Genomic DNA, 10,266 nt, shown 5'->3' on the forward strand with positions numbered 1-10,266 from the left:
TAATTAGCTCTTTAATTTGATAGATAACACTTAATTAAAAAAGTGGACCACACATGATTAACACTTAACTATCACTTTCTTAATCTCCGTGCCGAAAACAAAGTGACCACATTTATTGGAACGGAGGGAGTAATATATATAGGCTGTTGTTAACACATTATGCCATTATTTTGATTGAATGTATGAAATGAGTTGATAGATATTGAAGAAGGTTCAACCCCCCCACAGCTAACATTAATTTGCACTAAAATGTGATAAACTTACATATGAGTTACATTGATTATTCTAATACATTAGTGCACGGTTTCTACGAGCACAAATTTAACCAACTCTTTGGTCTTAGTTTGAGAATTACCATATGCATCTTCATCAACATACAATAAATTTATGACACGAGCAAGATTGACAATGCGCACAAGGATAGGCATAGATAGGGCTGAGCATAGAACCGACTGAACCGAAAAAACCGACCGAACCGATCATTTTCGGTTCGGTTCGGTTTTAGAATTTCTGGTTGTCGGTTCGGTTCGGTTTTTATACTTAAAAACCGATGGGTATCGGTTCGGTTGTCGGTTTTTTAGTTTTGGTTCGGTTATGAACCGAACCGAACCGATACTTAATATATATATTATTTATTATATATTTTATATTAATAAAACTAAAACCCTAATCTATTTCTCATTCCCCCCTCCCCAAACGGGTGCCTGCGCCGCAAGCCCTTCTCCATTTCAATTTGATGAAACCTCTCAGCCCCACCCATGCGGCCGCCGCCTCCATTCTCCACACCGCTTCTCTGACCGGCGACCTCTCCCGCCGCCTCCATTCTCCGTGCCACTTCTCCTCCAGGGCGAGCCGCGAGCAGACCAGCACGGGCTGCACGGCAGCCGCTTCTCCTCCGCCGGACCGCGCCGGTGACTCTCTGAACGCCCCCACCTCGGTGTTTCCTCCGCTATTCCGCCACCTCTGACGACGAAGCACGAGCAGAGCGGCGCCGCCCGACTTTTCCTCCGCGGTTCCGCCGCTTCTCCTTCAGCACGAGCCACGTGCAGACCCCGCCGCCCGCGTCTCCTCCAGCACGAGCCACGAGCAGACCGGCTTCTCCTCCGCCGACCGCCGCTGAAGCAGACCTCCTCCCCCGCTTCTCAAACGCCACCATTCTTCCCTCATCCGAACGGTTCGGTTCGGTTTTGAACCGAAACCGATCGGTTTTCAACGGTTCGGTTTTGGTCGGTTTTCGTCCTTCAATCGGTTTGGTTCGGTTCCCATTTTTTCAGGGTCGGTTCGGTTTCGGTTTTTTCAAAATGCATCGGTTCGGTTCGGTTTTGAACCGATGCTCACCCCTAGGCATAGATACCGGCCTTGGCTCGAGGCATTCCTCGTTCATATCCTTCCACGCTTTATTCACTTGCTTCCAAAATTCACTAAAAGCTTCCATCTTTGAGCACCCATTTTCTTTCATGTAACAATCCACACTTGTGAATTTTTCCTCAATCTATACATCATCATTGTACACATTATATTATCTTTTGGATTATGAAATTAATATATAAATATAAACTAATATTTACACACGTGCAAGATACATGAAGCATTTTTATATTTCTTTTTAAATAAAATGGATACTAACTCAATTATCAAAATAGAAAATAAAAATTTAGCTTAATATAGAAAAAAAAAATGGAAACACAAAGGAATTGAAAAGTGGACTTCAAAAGAAGAGAGGAGAATGATTTTTTTTTTTTTTTTAACTTTCAATCTTTCCACAAGTTAAAACTTTTATACTTTTAAATCCAATATTTAAATAAAATATGTTGAATTAAAGTTCTTGTAGTGGTCTTTAATTCGATATGCATATCGAATATTTTATAATTAACTTAATTTCATAGTTTTAGAAAATAAATAAAAAAATAAAATAATATGAAGATAAAAAAAATAAATAAATAACACGAAAAATATCTATTGCGCTCATCTAGACCCAAGTGTGTAATCCATGGATGAATAGGAAAGAGAAAAAAAAATACTATAAAATATAAATAAATCTTTAATTTTATTATAATCGCAAAATTACCATTCAATTTTAAAATTGATTTCAAATCTCTCTCTTTTTTAATATTATAGATATTTTTACAATAAAGAGAAAAATAAAAAATAAAAAACTTACCCCATGTCCTACCATGTCATCCATTAATCTACAAATAACCGACGCAGCTCGTAAAATTGGTGGTTCACAGTGTTGGTAATAATAGGATCTCTCATTCCAACTAAAGAAGTTGTTGCTAGCATCATGTAAGCACCAGATACGAGTGCCAATTTCATATATTCCTCCATAGTTGGAACATACTTGCTATAGCACCATTCTGCCTCTTTCATATACGCCGTTATCAGCTTTATCATCTGTCCTTTTTTCAAAGAAAAAAAAAGATATGCACCTATTTGGTTAGTTTAATTTGTCACTCGAGTCTCATATCTACACAAAAAGAGAGGTAAATTTTGAGATATTTATTATAGACAGTAGAAATTAAAAGACGACCATTAACCTAATCTATTTAAATTATAGTCAATTTTTGGAAATTAAGACAAAAATTGCCCATAGAGGTAATGCAATTAATTTGACCAAGTTACTGCATTAGGCAAAATTTAATTAGCTTTTAGACGCATTGTCCTAATGCATTTGAATGGGAAGTATTCATACCCAGGGCCAAACCCTGACATTTTGGTGGCCTTAGGTAAAAAGAAAAAAAAAATGGCCATTTTCTTATTTATTGCACATGATGGCCATTAATTATTTCTTTTCTTTTTGCATGCTACCGCGTAACTCTTCGAAAAAAAAAATATTCTAAATATGGTATAATAATAGTAGTGTGGACTTTGAAAATGACAACTTTGAAATATTCACTAAAAAAAAATTGATCACACTTACCATTTTGTCCTTTATATAAAAAAACTTAAAATTACTCACTGATTTATTAGTTGTGAATTCGAGTTTTTGAATTACAATTCACAACCAATAATATTTATAATCGTGAATTCAAGTTTTAAAGTTTGAATTCACAATAAAAAAAATAATTAATGTTGGTTGTGAATTCGATTTTTAAAACTCGAATTCACTATTCAATTGTGAATTTGAGTTTTAAAGTTTTATTTCACAACTAGAAATAGTTGTTTGTGAATTCAAGCATTAAAATTCGAATTCACAACCAACACTACTTATTCAGTTGTGAATTCAAATTTTAAAGCTTGATTTCACAACAAGGAATAATGTTGATTGCGAATTAAAAAATATTAACAGCACAGACTCATTTTCACAACAATTAACAGCACACAACTTCAAATATTTGACTAAATCCACACAATTTTTCTATCACTTGTAAAATTAAATTAAGTTTAATTTTCCTCATGTTTCTATTAAAAAAAATTCTTAGCATTTTCTTCATACACATCCAACTCATCCTAAACCAATGGAAAATGGAATAGGAAATGGAAAAATGAATAGGAAATCATCCTCGTAAACCAAGCCCAACTCTGCTACACCATCCTCCTAAATTAAGCCACGCCTTGATCAAATATGCTAATCCCATAATTTCAATTATCAACCACGCCAAGAAGAAGAGAGATGGGAAAGTGGTCAATTTTTAATTTTTTATGTTACGAATAAATTTGTATTTTTGCACGAAATAAGGTTAAATTTTAAAATTTTTGTGTAAGTGGATAATTTTTATTTTTTACTATAGCAAAATGGCAATTTTCATGTATCGACTCATAATACTATTGGACCTAAATTTTGGGATGTTGAGCCATTGCGACTCTGTTCATACCAGTTGTGACACACAATGTCCTAGTACAAATAGTTTAAATTCGTATCACATGTACTAGCTATGCTACATGTTACGACTGATACGAATAGTCTTTATCGTATCATATATTTATATTCAATAAACAGTTGTAAAGTAAGAACATTTAAATATTTTCATGTTAATTTTGGCAATGATTTGATAAAATTAAGTTGGTGGATAACATTTAATTCTCGCTATCCATTTTGCATATTTTAAACCATTAGCACCAAAAAAATATTGCATGCATGCATGCATATACCTCTTTTTTCGCATATTGAACGCGATATGATTCACCTCGTTTTGCCATTTCAACTTCCACTTCTTCATAAATACCTAAAAGAGCTTCGTAACATATTCTCATGTATGGTGGCAATTCAAATTCATCTGCGGCGCTAATATCCCATCTGATCCATGTTAGAAAGAATAGTTAAATTTTATTAATCACAATTAGAACATTAATATTAATCAAGTGTCGGTTAATGCAACCTTCGAATAGCATGGGTTAAACGTCGGAGTTCATCTAAAGTTCCTTCAACATCATAAATATCATCAAGGATGGAAGCCGTAGCTAGGACTTTAGTTAGGAATAATCTTGCAATGTCGTTTTGTGGCTCAAAATAGACTCCCATTATCCAAAAATAGCACTCAACCACTCTGTCTCTTGCAAAAGGTAATTTTTTTCCAAACTCTAAATCCTCCCACCACCTGCATGCAACATATTCTTTTGTGTTTAGTTATATATAACATATCACAGTTATATTATTTAATTAACAATTGAGGTTAACCAAAAATATATTTTAATACAAATAATAGTCGTGTAAAAATATAAAAATAGTAATTTTCTACTTTAATAAACCTTGCACGAAAAATCTGATGACTATATTAAACATTTTGTGTAAATTCATGTAACAATGTAATTTACATTGTTAAGCGAATTTTGAACTACACGAAAAGTTCGTGTGAATGTGTAAAGGTATAATAACAGGAAAAAAAAAGTATAGCTATTATTTTCGCATTTTATCTATATGGATAGAATTTTCTTTTGTTATATGAGAAATGTTAGAATTTAATTTGATATATATTGTCTCTTGGTAATACTCCCTCGGTCCACACAAAAATTGTCACATTATGAGCAGCACGAGCTTTAATAAAATGTGAGTAGAGTTGTGAGTGAAGTAAAGGTTCTACTTTAAATGTGAGTGGAGTTGTGTGGATTCTACTATTAAAAATAGAAGTGACTAATTTTTCATAGACAGAGCAAAAAATAAATTATGATAATTTTTTCATGGACGAATGGAGTATGTACTTACCTTGTAATATGGTGTAGCTCTCTCTGGTGTATTTTCTGCATAATATTGAAGTCCAATTTTGCAAAATTCAACAATATTTCATTATTCGACTCATCTTCTTGGTACATGTATATGAATTTCTTGGCTCCGAGTCTCATCAAAGTCTTGCTAATTGGCATTTCCAGAGCTTCTTTCACTCGCTTCGACAGAGAAGAGTTGTGTTGATGAGGTAGTAAAGAGTCTAGATGAGTAGAAGTAAACTCCAAGGCTTTGTCAAGAATTTCCTCTCCATTTGTCCCATAATTTGAAGCCTCGTATAGGCTTAGCATCCCTTCGACATCATTTATCAACAACGACTCCATCAAATTTCCTTGCTCATCTATCAGTTCGTTGAACACATCTACAGTAAAAATTAATAATAATGTTAATTTGTGCGTACATAGAAATAAATTAATGAATTTGAGCTAAGTTTTTCAAAACAACGAACAAGTTGTTTAATTAGGAGCTTAGAAGCCCCTTCAAAATTGCCTAAAAAAAGCCCCTTCAAAATATTTAGCAAAATAAACTCTTAAACAACTTATAAGTTCCTCAAAAAGTAAGTTTATCCCCCCTATAACTTATTTTCGGAGACAATAGGCTATCCTAACACATTTCATATTGCAAAATGATCTTTTATCCATGAAGATAAAGAACCGGAAATACTAGCATTTTTTTGTGTCAATGTACCAATATCCCATGTTTTGGTGTAAATCGTGTAAATTGAAAAAAATGTGTAATAGTTTTTTTTTTACACATTTACACGACATAAGGGTATTTTAGTCACAATAGCTGCTATTTCCAAAAAAATTCTTTTTCATATTCTAGTCAAAATGATATAGTAAAAAGAACAAGGTGGTGCCTCTATTTTTCATAACCTTATATGCAACAATCATTTTATAAAAACTATTTAACCATGATCTCTTTAAATTATTTTCATCATATACTCTCTCAAGTTCATATCTCTCTAACTTTCTCTCTGTAACAACGATTTTCACGCGCTAGCTAGCTAAAAAATTTCTCTTTAACAACTTATAACATCAATTGTCCAAACACTTAAATAACTAATAAGTTTTTGAGAACGTAGGTTTTATAATCTCTTAAAACTTCTTATAAGTTGTTGTTGCTTATAGTTAAGCTCTTTAAAGTAATCTTAACCAAACACCCTTTAATTATGGTTTATGTAAGTTAGGGTTTACCGCATGGGACGCGGTAACCTTGTTGTCTGAGCAGACGAAAACGAAGAGCAAGAACACGGACCTCGCCCTTGTCCTTGCGATTTTGTATTTCATAATTCTGGTGAATTTTTTGTAAGGATTCGTGGATTTCTTCTACAAAATGATAGCCAACGCCTAGACGTTGGATTGCATCGATGAGCTCGATCTTAAGCGTTGAATCATTTGGAGTTTGAGCTACCAACTTCTTCATCTCTTCCTTTTGCTGTTCGAGCTGTTCCTTCTCAGCAGTAGTGATTTCCTGCGGTTACAAGATTATTTTAAAAAGATATTTTAAAATAAATTTAGAGTCTATGCAAATTTGCAGTATGATTATAAATTTACCGTAACATCGTCAGTGTATGCAAGAAAATGATCTTTCCAAACGGTGGGATGATATGTCACAGATCGCCGAATATCATCTATATTTGTTTTCTTTGTAGAAATGGGAGCAGCAGATGCATATATTTGAGACATTTCTTTTACTACTATCGGAAAGCTATACTATTGATTGTGTTTGAATAATTTTAGTTAATTATTTGTTGTATTTATAGATGATTCGAGTAGCTAACACTATAGATTTAGCGGTCTCTAGCTAAGACTAAAAAAATTAACCAAGTAGTAATCAGTATATTATTAAATAGTGTATGTGTCCATTTACTATCCAGTTTTCTATGGTTGTACAAAAATTATATCAGTGCTCGGTTCATAAAAAGTAGTCCGGCACGAATTTTAATAAAATAATTGATAGATATATATGTGATGAGTTGAGGTTGAATTGAGTTTGAGTCATGTTATTTGTGATCAGATACTATTTATTATATACAATCTAAACAAATATTTTGTTATTTGTTTTATATGGACGCAAGTATATTCATTCTATGCATATGAGAAATTTTCTACATAATTTTATCTTTCATTATTTATGTTATTTATTATATATTTTTATTCTTTAATGTTCAATTTTTTTATTTTTTTTGTGAAATGGATAACCAATTAATTACCGTGACAACTTATATTTATATGGATAATTCAATTAATTATCATAATAACATATATTCATAATTTTAACATATTTAGGTAATTAACAAGTACTCCATCCGTCCCATTTAATATGGTCCCCTTGTCATCTTGGGTTGTCCATAACAAATGACCATTTTCAAAAAAAGAAATATATTTATCTCACAAAAAGTTGTCGGTTCTACTACTCTCTATCACTTTTTTTCCTTTAATCACTCTTTTTCTTAATAATTGTGTCAAAAGTAAGGAGTTATGTTTAGTGGGAACGGAGGAAGTATTATTATATGGGTAGTGCTAAATGGCCATAATTATGGCAGCCATAATGGGTCAAATTTAGTCATTTTATATTTGTTATAATTATATTTAATAATTGATTTATTATTTTACAATATTACCCTTACATTTATTTCTTTCCTTGATTACTTTAAAATTGTTTCCTTATATATATAGTGGACTAATTACTGTCCATTATTTCCTTATACATAGTGGACTAATTACTGTCCATAAAAAGGGAACAATACCCACAGCCACGCCATGAGAGCCCCCCCAAAATAAAGAAAAGAAAGAGGTATCACCACCTATTTTAGGAAAAAATAAATACTAACAAAAATTTGTTGATAGTTTTTATTAATTTATCTAAGAATATATAGTCTAAAATTAATCATTGTTGATTATGAGACCAATATCCTTCATACTTGAGTTTTGTTAACACTAGTACGCCCTCGAGTGCGATGCACAAATTATGATATATTTATTTACAAAATTTTAAATTATGTTAAAATATCAAAATTATGTTAGTATGATTTATGAGTTAGATTAATTGATAAAAAAAATGTTAATATTAGTATATGATTTAAAATACTTTATAAAAATAATATTATCATCTTAATGAGTATAATATTAAATTTAATGCATATTGTATAATAATGGTTAAATTTATTGATTGTAACGCAAATAATTAAGTTAAATATTATTTTGAGAAAAACATCAATATAACAAAGTTAATAGTTGTTTAATATACCAATTCCTACACATAACTAAATAAATCTATATAATAGAATAAAAGAATTTTGACATTTTAAACGATCATAATCAATTCATTTCGAATTTTCTTTGTTACAAAGAGTTAGAAAATTAATTTATAGATCCACATAATTATTATATGTATATTATTATTAAAACTCGTTCTTAATATTGAATTGTTTAAACAACATAGTGGTAAAGGCTTTCTCATAGTTTGTCTTGACTAGGGATTAGTCCCTCTTTGGTGCATTTATGCTTTATTTTCATCTAATAATTATTAATTTCATCTTCACTTTGTTTTTTGTCAAATAAAATTTGCATTATATATATTGTTTAAACCACAACAAATCACTGAATTTATACTTTTTTTGTTTCTTTCTTAAAAGAAACTTCTTTAACATATCTTTTTTTTCTAAGTTTTCTTCGGTGGTCACTCAACTGTAGAGCAAAGTAATTTCATATTTTTCTAAGTTTTCTTCAACGACCTCTCAAGTTTAGAATACCATAATTTCTTTAAAATTTTCAATCATATTATTAGTAGGTACGTAAATGGGTACCTAAAGTGTGAGGATTGAGTCAATATGAAACGAACCGAGGATAAGGTTTTATTTATATTTATATTTTATTTATATGTTAATATCTTATTTTATTATTTTTATTTCCTTTTTTTTCAATTTTTGAAATTAAATCTCAGTGGAACATGTGAATTGAGAAAATACTAAGAAAATTTAAAAATTAATCAAGAAACCTTTTCTATTTTATTCTTCACGTCCAGGATTACGCTCCTGGTCATTAGATAGGAATCCAAAGATAAAGAGAGAAACAAAAAATATCACTAACGATCCTCAAATTTAGAACGTCATAATTTCTTTAAAATTTTCAATCATATTGTTAGTAGGTACGTAAATGGGTACCTAAAGTTCAAATATCTAATTTGTAATATAAATTTGCCTACTATCCTATTAATTAATTTTATAAATATTAATAATGAATTTTTGTAGTCATAGTAACACTCAAATTCGCACTAATATATATATATATATATATATATATATATATATGGTTCAAATTATAATTTCTCCAATTCAATTCCAATTTACTAATTTCTCATTGTTTTTATTAAAGACAAAGATAATAGTAATAATAATGAATAACATTTTCATGGATTATAACATTTCAATACATTAAAGTTTTTGTAATGTAAAAAGATTCTTTTATAATTAGGAATATATATTAAAAAATTATAACAAATTAAAAAAACTTTAAATTTGGCATTAGACGTCCTTTTTTTAGTATGGCATTAGACGTCCTATTTCAATATCACCCATATCAATTTGAAGAATTAATTTAAGGAGGTAATTATGCTGCTTTCAGTCTTCTTTAATTTCTCTTTTCAAGGATTTTGTTATGTTTGGAAATTAGAGGAGTTAATCTACACGCTTGGCAATTGTAAAATATATATCAAAATATTTCAAGGACATTTTAGCCATAGATAGTTTCCATACAATTTCAAAGGTATTATGGCGGCCATAATTATGGCTCCATATAATTTCCCTTATATTTACTTGTTACTAGCAGTCTATTCACAATCGATCGTACTAGTATTAATTATGTTTGAATGAATTTAATTTACTTTATTGTGTACTTACATATAATTTAGTCTTTAATTTAATTGTCAGTTTTGACTAAATTCAGGCACATAGGATGCTGTTCGACCAAATAGAGGTTATTCAGCCATCTCTAGTTATTAGATTATTATGTCCAACTAATATTTGCTCAAATTAATTATTGACTTCCTATTTCTACCAGTTCTTTTTAATTATAGTTACCCGAAATTTTTTATATACCCAA

At 30.6% G+C, this 10,266-nt stretch overlaps 1 pseudogene; it reads right to left on the bottom strand.

Moving 5' to 3' along the window:
• Window positions 1-293: 293 nt before the first annotated feature.
• Window positions 294-6,849, bottom strand: LOC130986420 ((-)-germacrene D synthase-like; annotated as a pseudogene).
• Between the last annotated feature and the right edge of the window lie 3,417 nt (window positions 6,850-10,266).

The sequence above is a fragment of the Salvia miltiorrhiza genome, chromosome 5, assembly GCF_028751815.1.
Source record: "Salvia miltiorrhiza cultivar Shanhuang (shh) chromosome 5, IMPLAD_Smil_shh, whole genome shotgun sequence".
NCBI classification, from domain to species: Eukaryota; Viridiplantae; Streptophyta; class Magnoliopsida; order Lamiales; family Lamiaceae; genus Salvia; species Salvia miltiorrhiza.